Here is an 11322-nt window from a genome sequence, read left to right on the forward strand (position 1 = left end):
CTACAAGAGAAGTACTTGAATTAGAGTACTAGAGTAGAATTAATAAACATTGTATAGGTCGATGATTTGTAGAACAACCACTGCAAAGAAAAATTCAGGAAATAAAAATAGAGAAAGAATGTTAATTACAAGTGAAGAGAGCGAAAGGGATAACCTTGAGATTAGTCGTAGTGGCGGCATAAGAAGAACGGAGATAGTGGATTAAGGCTTGAGCGTCTCTTCTTGTTGACCTCTGCCATTTCTCTCTCTCTCATTTGTTTGAAATGCAAAAGCAATTAATCAAATAAACACATTAAACAGAAGACTGACTCTTTCGGTTTCAGCCACTACTCGACTAGATAACTAGAAAAATATCTAGCATAAATCCCATAAAAAGATCCAGATTGAGTATGGAGATGTTCAGAGGTACAAAGTCCCAAAACCTACTCTTATTAGAGAGGCTAACTCTGAAAAACCGCAGGATATAGTTCAGCTAGATGCTTGATGAATTAAAAAAGCACAAATTAAAACAATATGTTGTAGGCATATTCTTTACAAATTCCAAGACATTATTACTCACAGGAAAAAGTGCATCTGAAGCATCCCATGCTGAATGCAGAACAACTCTTTACCCCAGACCTCCAAGAGAAGTAATGGGTCTCAAATGCAAGACCATTTTTACAATACCAAATCATCAATCCTTATAAATGCTAAGGTCATCCTGAAGTGAAAATTGTCCATACCAAACTCTATTTTTTTCACGATCAAATTAGTTTAAACATAGTCCTCACCCCCTCTTTCATTATCAAACAATAAAAATGTTACCTTATTTTTGGATTTTCACAAAGGAATCTCATAATTAGAAAACACCAAAATACATCAACTTTCTCAAATTTTGATAAAGTAAACATTAAAAATTGACACTTCTGATATAAAGTAGCAATGTCACTTGCTGGTGTTTCTTTGTTTTTAGGCATTTTTTTACTTGCATACTTCTCATTTGTGTCTATTTGTACATTTATTGACGCAAATGCAAGTCAATCAATCAATATGATTGCCGCTGGTCACATACGACAATTAATAGCGTGCGTCTTCTTAGATGGATGAATTATTTTTCTTACGATGCTTTTTTTTTTCTGATGTCCATTTACTATGGAGCCAATGATTCATTTGTTCTTTTGGTTGTGGGATGTAATGGAATAAATCAAAATATCTCTTAAAACCTCTTCTCTTCCTTTCCATGAAGTAGAAGATGGTCGTCCCGTTGACGCTTCTGGGTCAATTGGAAACAACCTCTCTGCAATTGCAGGGGCAAGGTTGCGTAAGTCCGATCTGAAGGAAATAATGCCCTTGGTCCAAGTATGCATTAAATGCTAAGTCTAATAAATGCGGTTCAGTATTAATTAATTATGCAAGTTAATAATTCAGTGAGATCAAGTGAATTGTATGCCTAGCTAGGGCCGCTTCAGTTCAAGTGGAATTAATAATATTAATCCACAGCTTACTCTTGACTGAACCCGTAGGGTCACACAACTAGTACGTGAACGGATCAAGTATTTAAGTGAATTAAATACTCCATTTATGGATATTCGGAATCGACGGATCTTGGTTCCAGTGGGAGCTGAAATCCTCAAAAGGCAAATTATGAATACTCTGGAAACGATGATATTGCCGGAAACGGAAATATGGATCGTATCGGAAAAATAAATATTGTCCAAGTCGTAGATGTTGCCGGAAACGGAAACATGGTACGTATCGGAAAATATTATCGGAAACGGAAATATTGCTGGAATCGGAAATATAGCCGGAAACGGAAATAAATTACGGAATCGGAAATATTAAATATTTGTTCGAAACGGAAATTAATTTCGGAATCGGATATATTAAATATTGTTCGAATCGGAAATGAATTCCGGAATCGGAAAATGAATCAGAAGCGCGACGTACGAAATAAACGTTGGACGAGCTTGCTAGACGCAAGGCCTGGCACGAAACTAGGCCCGCGCCTAGCAAAGCCCGCGCAAAGCGAGCAAAGGAAGAAGCAAGCCCGCGCCCCACCAAGGTAGGCCCTGCCAAGCGCATGGCGAGGCCAGGCCCAACCAAGGCGAGGTAGCAGGCTGGCAGCGCCCACGGTTGGGCCGCGTGCCAGCGCAACTGGGCCGCGCGCGCGGACAGCTTCCCTTGTGGGTTGTTCGTGCGTGTCGTTGTGTTCGTGCATGCTTCGAATCCTTAGGCGCTTAGGATTTGTCCGGTTAGATTATTTTCCTAAATTCACTAGAGTTAGTCGTTTAACTAAACACTAAAAACAAAGGTTTAATTTAAGTCTAATTCTAATTGAATTAGATAAATTTAATCCTAGTGGATTTCTAAGTCCGATAATCCCACCCTATAAATAGGTGATGAATAATTACAATTTATACATCATATTATCCAGTATTCATATAGTTTTAAGATTAAACTAAGCTTATTAATTTGCAAAATAATTAAGTACGAATAACATTAAAACCATAGACTATATTCTAGTTAACTGAATCTAAGGCGGATCCGAACGTGCTGTGAACTATCTACGGAAGGACGACACTTGGAGTCCTAAACTTGTTCTTGTTCGGTTCGGGAGCAGCTAGGGAAGGCAAGCGTCACATGTATGTATCCTAGATTATGCTAATTGACTATGTGGCAATTAATTTGGATTCCTGGCTTTATGGTTTTTCCGCATGAAATATATGCTTTATATTTGTCATAACCTAACAGTGGTATCACGAGCCTCTAATTAATTCCATAATCAATTATAGTTAACATGGTTAAATTTTATAAATTTGTAATGAATTCAAGGGGTGATTAATTTCGATTTTTGTCATTAATTGCAAATTTGTGCGATTATTTAATTATATGTTCGCAGGATTTTCGGCAGTTTAGTCAATAATGGTCTGAATCGTATAATATTATAGTGAATTTCGCATGTAAACGACGTTTTAAAATTTTGACTAAAATCATAGATTTGATGCCGAACCCAGAATTCCCAAATTCGAAGCCTAACTATGACTTTCCGTAGGTTTTAGTTTTTCGAACGCAAAATTTATAATTTTTAAGATGATAAATAAAATATTTGCGAATCTTGTATGTAAATCTTGAATCTATGATTGACCTACTGTATATGTTTAACAATTTTAATGCCTAAGCTTGTTAATTATATAACCTAATTTGTAATTGTAATTAATTTGCTGAAATTCGAATAATTTAGAATTTGATTTGATTTTCATAATTAATTAGCAATTTAATTAGGATGCTATGATTAAAAACCACCAAAAAATTTATTAAAATTGAAAAGTTTTAAAAGTTTATGACCTAGATTTGAATCCATGAAAATAAAAATAATCGGAAATTAATTTGAATAATAAATTTTCGATTTGTGGCCGAATTTAATGAAATTAATATGGTTTATTAATTCGTCAATTAAATTAAAATATAAAAATTATTAATTTTTTATAAAATTGATCACCAATGTTGCACGCACGAAGCAATGGAAGCTAAATGTTACCCTTAAGGGTGTTGCATTGTGCGGGCATGCGACGACGAGCAAGGGAGCTCTTCTCCCATGCGGTACAATGCGACGAGAAACGAGGCATGCGCGGCAGCAAGGGTGATGTGCCGTGTGTACCGTGTGGGGTCGATCAATGAAGGGCATCGATGCAACGTAGCGCCAGGCACGAGGCAAGGCAGCAGCATACGAGCAAGGGAGCTCGCATGCGCTGCGCATGCCACTGCCCAGCGCTGGCAGCCATCAGCGAGCAAGCAAGAAGCCGCAAGGGCAGCGAGCACAGCCCGCAGCGATGGGCATCACTCGGCCACACGCATTGCAGGCCTGGACGCTGCTTCGTGCATGCGGCCCACGGCGCTGCGGCTGTGTTGTGCTTGGGCGAGGCTTGGGCTTCGGTCTAAGGCCTTGCCTTTGTATGTAGGGGCCGTTTTAATTTTAATTTTTCGGTTGAAAACGATTTTAAGTAAATTTAAATTCGTAATTTATTTTTTTCTCGTAATTTATTATTGAATAATTTAATTATTATAAATTTATTTATACTAATTATTTTAATAAAATTAAAACCTTGATTAAATTTAAATTAATTAATTTAATCAACTAAAAATGAATTAAAGGATTTAAATAATATTTTATTTGAGCTTTAAATTTTAATTGAATTTGTAGGTTTCCGGTTGGACTAGGAAATACAATTTTATGTTTAAAATTCGTAAAGCATGTAAAATTCTTGGTTTTGGTGGGAGTGTTTTAGTCATAAACTCTTGATTAGGTCTACATTCCTTTAAGGTTAACACAACTCGATTAAAATTAATAAGGATTGAATAATTTATAGATTATTGGAAGCCTTGATTAATTGATGCAGATATTTATGTGATGCATAATATGTTCTACTAACCAGCTATGTGGGTCATTCATTGATAAATGAATGGGTGAATGGTATATTGTAAATGTACTGTTTTACAAGTTATGGAAAGTGACTAGTATGACCCAAATAGGATAGAAAATATTGTCTGCTTACTATTAATTTGAATGTAAAATTGGTCTAATGCACCAAAGTTTCTTAATTTAAATATGGTATGCGTACCATCAAATAGTTGTAATTAGTTTCAATTATAGCTTATCCTATTTAAAGAAAATGGCGCCCCCCATGGTGAAATTCAAGACGGAGTTTCCAATCCATTTTCAAGACGAAGTTTGAAGTTGAAGGTTCAAAATTAAGTCGGGCCATACTAGATCACATTTATATCTTATGCATGCTTTAAGTTATTTATTGCTTTAAATATGTCTTAATTATGCATGAGATTGTGGCTTGATTATGTTGCATGATTAAGAATTTTAGTTCACTTAAAATCTAACCAACATAGTAAGAGCCTTAAGTTCCAAACTTTAAAATTGAGTTAAAAGGTGCCATGCCAAACTAACACTTACTTGGATAACCTTTACATCAATCTTAGTTATAGTTTTCCGCCATAGCGAGGTGTTACTTATTGATCCTAAAGGGGTAAGGTACACAAATAATTGTGAGTACATGTTAGTTTTGGTGAAACTCAACGATATAAGTAATTAGCCCATTTATGTCGTGGCAAAACAGATAGGTTTACCTAATAAGACCTTAGACGTACCTATCAACCAAGAGTAGTTTCTAGACTATTAGCAAAGGTTATGCTTACCTAAAATATTTTAGAATTGAGTCTAAATACATAATGTGCTTAATTCTTCAATGATTTAAGGATCTTGGAATCATTTTATTCACACCTGTCCGAACACATAACTTGAATAAAATGCTTAATAAATATTGAATTATGCATGCATGCTAGAATTTAAGTTTATTAAGAGAAACTGTGATAGGTTATTTATTTGTTTATTCTTTTTCAATTGTAGTTTTAACTATTGCAAACAACAATTCTTTCAACATCCGATCAATTCTCGAAAAGGAGAAGTTGAGCGGGAAAAACTTCCTTGACTGGCAAAGGAACTTGCAAGTAATTCTTATGCAGGAAGAAAAGGAGTATGTCCTGGAAGAGGCGATGCCCGAAGCCGGTGGCGACGGGGTCACTCAGGCAGCCCTCAATCGTTGGATTGATGCCAACAAGGATGTAAAATGTCTAATGCTTGCAACCATGAGTGCAGATCTACAGAAAACGTTCATCAACTCATATGCTTTCACAATCATAAGTGAGTTAAATAACATGTTCCAAGATCTGGCTCGAGTCGAAAGATTCGAGACTCATAGGAAAATTCTTGAGACCAAGCTTAAGAAAGGCGAGCCCGTAAGTCCACATGTTCTCAAAATGATTGGATTCATTGAGAATATGAGTCGGCTGGATCAACAGTTCTCTCAGGAAATGGCTGTAGACACCATCCTCCATTCTCTTCATAGCGGGTATGATCAGTTCAAACTGAACTACAGTATGAATAGTCTGGACAAAACGCTCACTGAGCTTCACGGTATGCTGAAGACCGCTGAAAAGACGCTCAAAAGTGATAAGCAAGATGTGCTTATGGTGCGTGGGGGCAAGTTCAAGAAATCTGGTAAGAAGAGGAATGCTAAGAAAGGTGGCAAGAAGGCCAACCCAACTTAGCAAGCTGGCGGCACCAAGTCTGAAAAGAAGAAGGTGAGCCAACCCACTTCTGAATCTGAATGCTTTTACTGTAAGAAGAAGGGGCATTGGAAGAGAGATTTCTTGAAGCTTAAGGAAGATCAGAAGAATGGAACGGTCGTTCCATCTTCAGATATTTTCGTTATAGACTGTATACTTGCTAATTCAACTTCTTGGGTATTAGATACAGGTTGTGGCTCACACTTATTTTCCAATTCACAGGGACTAAGAAGAAGTAGATATTTTCATAATCTAAATTGCATATAACATGGTTAAATTTTACAAATTTGCAAGGAATTAAAGGGGTGATTTGTTTTCGTAATTAATTGCAAATTGCGTTTATTTAATTATATGTACGCAGTTTTTCGGCAGAATATTCGTTACTCAACCAAATCAAGTGATTTTTGTGTCAATTTCGCATGTAAAAGGCATTCTAAAATTTTGAATTCCCAAAATCGAAGCCTAACTATGACTTTTCGGAGGTTTAAGTTTTTCGAACGCAAAAGTTTTTAAATTTAAGATTTTAAATTGAATATTTACGATTCTTGTTGATAAATCTTATGTTTTTTATTGACCTACAGTATATGTTTAACAATTATGAATGCCTAGACTTGTTAATTATACAACCTAATTTGTAATTATGATGAATTTGTTGAAATTCGAATAATTTAGAATTGATTTGTTTTTCATAATTAATTAATAATTTAATTAGGTATCCATGATTAAAATCCACCATAAAAATTGTTAATTTATGTTAAATTTTTAATTTTTATGACCTAGATTTGAATCCATGTTAATCGGAAATTAATTAATTAACAAATTTTCAATTTTTCGCCCTAAAATTATGAAATTAATATGATTTATTAATTTGTCATTAATTTTAAATTAATTTTTATGAAAACGCCCATAAATGTTGCACGCACAAAGCAATGGAAGCTACGTGTTACCCTTAAGGGGTGTTGTATAGTGCGGGCACGCGACGACGAGCAAGGGAGCTCGTCGCCCGTGCTGTACAAATGCAGTGAGCAACGGGCTATGCGGCACGCAAGGCCCTGAGCCTAGGCGTGCGTGCAGGGCGATGGGCGAGGGCATAGGCACACAGCACGAGCGCGATGCGTGTGGGCAGCAGTGCGCTGCGCCACGACGCACGAAGCTCGCCCAGGGGCCGCAGCCACGAAGCAACACGAAGTTGCGCGCAGCGTAGCCCGCAAGGCTGCTTGTGCTCGTGGCATGGGGCGTGTGTGCGTATGGTTGTGCGGGTCGTGTGCTACGATCAATGGCGCGGGGCATGGGCCTCGTAGCTTGATGGGGCTTGGGCGCAAGCCCAAGTGCCTCGTCTTGCAAACTATTGATGCGTTTCGTTTTAATTTTGAAATTTTCAGTTCGGGAATAATTTTAATTAATTTTAAAATTAATTATTTAAATTTTTTTCTCATATTTAATTTTGAATATTATAATTTTTATAAATTTTTATTTATACTAATTATTTTACTCAAATTATACCTTGAATTAATTTAAATTCATTTAATTCAACTGAAAAATAAATTAAATAAATGGATTCAATTATAATTTTATATGAGCTTTAAATTTTAATTAAACTTGTATGTTTCCGGTTAGACTAGAAATACATTTATATGTTTAAAATTAGTAAAGCATAAAAAGTTATTGGTTTAAGTGGGAGCAATTTTATTCATAAACTCTTGATTAGGTGTACAAACCCTTTAAGGTTAAACAACTTGATTAGAATTAATAAGGACTGAATAATTGGTAGATTATTGGTGCCCTTGATTAATTGCTGCAAATATTTATGTGATGCATACAATGTGTTTTTACTAACCAGCTATGTGGGCCATTCATGATAATGAATGGGTGAATGGTATATATTGTATATGTACTGTTTTGCAGGTTATGAAGTGACTAGTATGGCCCAAATAGGATAGAAAATATGGTCTGCGTACCATTAATTTGATTGTAATTGGTCTAATGCACCAATTTTTTTTTTCAATTCAAATATGGTCTGCGTACCATCAAATAGTTTTAATTAGTTTAATTATAGCTTATCCTGTTTGAAGAAAATGGAGCCTCCCACGGTGAAATTCAAGACGAAGTTTCCAACCATTTTCAAGACGGACTTTGAAGTTGAAGCTTCAAGATGAAGTCGGGCCATACTAGATCACATTTATCTTATGCATGCTTTAAGTTATTTATTGCTTTTAAATATGTCTTAAATATGCATGAGATTGAAGCTTGATTATGTTGCATGATTAAGGATTTTAGTTCACTTAAAATCTAACCAACATAGTAAGAGCCTTATGTTTCAAACTTAAAAAAATCGAGTTAAAAGGTGCCATGCCAAAATAACACTTACTTGGATAACCTTTACATCAATCTAGTAATAGATTACGCTCAGCGAGGTGTTACTTATTGATCCTAAAGGGGTAAGGTACACAAATAATTGTGAGTACATGTTAGTTTTGGTGAAACTCAACGATATAAGTAAGGAGTCCTTTTATGTCGTGGAAAAATCGATAGGTTTACCTAATAAGTTCTTAGACGTACCTATTGTAGACACCTACTTTTGTCCCCATTCCCGAAAGGGAAGGTTCGATGATGAAAACGTAAATCTCCACTTGACAACGCATCTCCTATAAAATAACGAATCTCATTACCCCTTTTCATTTTACCCGAAAACCTGCTATTTATAGAAACCTGCTATTTATGGAAACCTGCTATTTATGGAAACCTGCTAAAAATAGTAACTACCGTAATGGGTAGTTGTTAAAAGTGGCAAGTCATAAAAGATAGAAACCTGTCAGAATTAGGTGTTGCACTCCAACATAAATCCTAAATGAGATAGAAATTGCGAGAGAATCCTAATCCTAATATGATTCGAAAGTAAGAGTCACGTATTAATTAAAATCCTAACCACCCTAGAGTTCGTAACGGGCCCAGACGCATCCCGTCACAAGGTTAATACGCATTAAAGGACTCAATTAAATCTCAAATACTCCAGATTCTAGGAATCCGAATCTGACTAAGACAAACAGCCCAGACCCTATTTTCAACACCTGGCTCTGGGCGCCGAAATCTTCGGCGCCCAGGCCTGGGCACTGAAAATACCTGGTACGTGTTTTTTCCTAATTCCTCGTGGATTAGAGTTCTGCAATTCTATCTTTCCACGAACTCTTTTCTATAAATAGGGCCTTAAGTTCGACGTGAAAAGGACACACAACACACAATTATATTCTGAGTATTGACTCTAAACCCCTAAGCCTAAGCCTCACGCTGCAAAACTGATCACGCGTTCTGTCGCAATCGATCCATAAATCGAACAGAACGTATCCCGTCCCTTAATTTGAGATTCGTTAAATAAAAGGAGAAATAGCAAAGTCAAAGTGGTTAGTTTTCTGAGAACCGTGACGCACCTCTCAAGGGTGCGTGGTAATGTGTCCCTTTCCCATGGTTTAATTGCTTTCCTCGCCCTTTTATGAACTGTTAAACTAAATAAAATCTGATTGTTCGATCACGCTTAATAAATATGATATTTTTGGGAAATTGGATTATCATGCTAGGTCCCTTAAAACAATCTAAATCAGATAATCGCGCTCGATCTAGTACTATATGTTGCATATTGATAAAATCAACTCAGATTAGTTTAATAGTTAACGCATGTCCCTTCAATTATTTATGCTGAGCTAGTAAGGATATCCTGCCTCTGGAGTTATCGAAGAGCGAGTACTCCTCTCGGTAGTTACAGTCCCCCGAACCCTCAATCTCTACCTTGCGGGTGTACGTTTTGCGATCCCCACCACAAGGGATCACAAGGGAACCTACGGCCGTCGTGGTCAAACATAATTGCACTCCCTTTATGTCACGATAACCGGGTTTTGTCAGTTTTTCACATTGTCGTTAAAAACTGAATGACGACTCCTATATTACTAGTGAATTGGGTGTAAACTCACAGGAAATCCAATTACACTTGATTTGACAAAAAGACGCGTCACACCCACGAGGGACGAGGTCACGCATTAGCCTCGTGCTTTTTCGACCCCCTCACAGTGGCGACTCCACTGGGGATAGTGAAGGAAATACTCGTGCTTGTAGGTAATCAAAATAGCCGAAGGGTGAAACGATCCTACCCCGCGTTTATTTCCCAATCAAGTTGGGACGTCCTAAAAATCAGCATATTAATGTGAACGGACAGAACCGCAAAACGAATCTTGGCTCCCTTGGTGTTTCATCTTGGGAGTTGGGACTAAGGATACCCATCGCCAACCGGGGGGTGCATACGCTTCGAATGTTGTCCACTCGGCACTTTCGCTAGTAGTACACCCGTCCCAAACCCAATCGCTCGCTCATTAGGTCCCTCTCGCCTGCATGCCCCCTTGGCCTCTTTAGCAAAATTCGTCTGCTGAAGACACTACCTCGACCGGGGCATGTGTTGGATCTACGATAGAAGCGGTAGCAAGCCAGGCGCAAATAACTACCCATAGAAGCCTATCATAAACTACGTGACATATTTAATTTTCAAATCCATGTTTATAATGTAGTTATGTGTAGCGAACTATGTGACTATGTTATGATTGTACGTACGAATAATGCTAGACAAATAATGCTAGAAAACCAACGACCTTAAAAATTGGCCAAACATTCATAAACCAATTGGCCAAAGAGTTATACCAAAATACGTGTTCCGCAAACCCGAACGATCGCCACAAAAATAAAGCGACGCTCGGGATGGCCTGTAACGAATCCCACAAACGCTGTAACGCGTAAAGGACATTATTAGGCAAGCACGCAAAATCGAAGTCGCAAAAACAAAAGTAGACAAAACAGAAAACGAGAACCTGCCAGGGACGCATTTTCAACGCCCCTGGCTGGGCGCCGATATTTCTCACGCCCTACGCTGGGCGCTGAAGTTGCTGCCTGGCCTTTTGGTCAGGCACAGCAGCCTCGATGCCCGCGCATAAAGAAAATACGCAGGAAAAAAAACTTTTCGTAAAAATTGCTGCAAGGGCGTATGAAAAGGCACTCGATTCTAAAAGCGAGTAAAAAATAAAAAATAAATAACTCTTTGTGTCGTTGTTAGGCCTCCTACGACGACGATGTTCCGCACCAAAATCGAGCACGCTAATTGAAATAACCTTGAATGTCACATGGGCAAAGTATTCAAAAAAAAAATAATGTTCAAATGAAGTTTTCAAGAAA

This window comes from Spinacia oleracea, chromosome 6 (genome assembly GCF_020520425.1).
Source record: "Spinacia oleracea cultivar Varoflay chromosome 6, BTI_SOV_V1, whole genome shotgun sequence".
In the NCBI taxonomy this organism is placed as follows: Eukaryota; Viridiplantae; Streptophyta; class Magnoliopsida; order Caryophyllales; family Amaranthaceae; genus Spinacia; species Spinacia oleracea.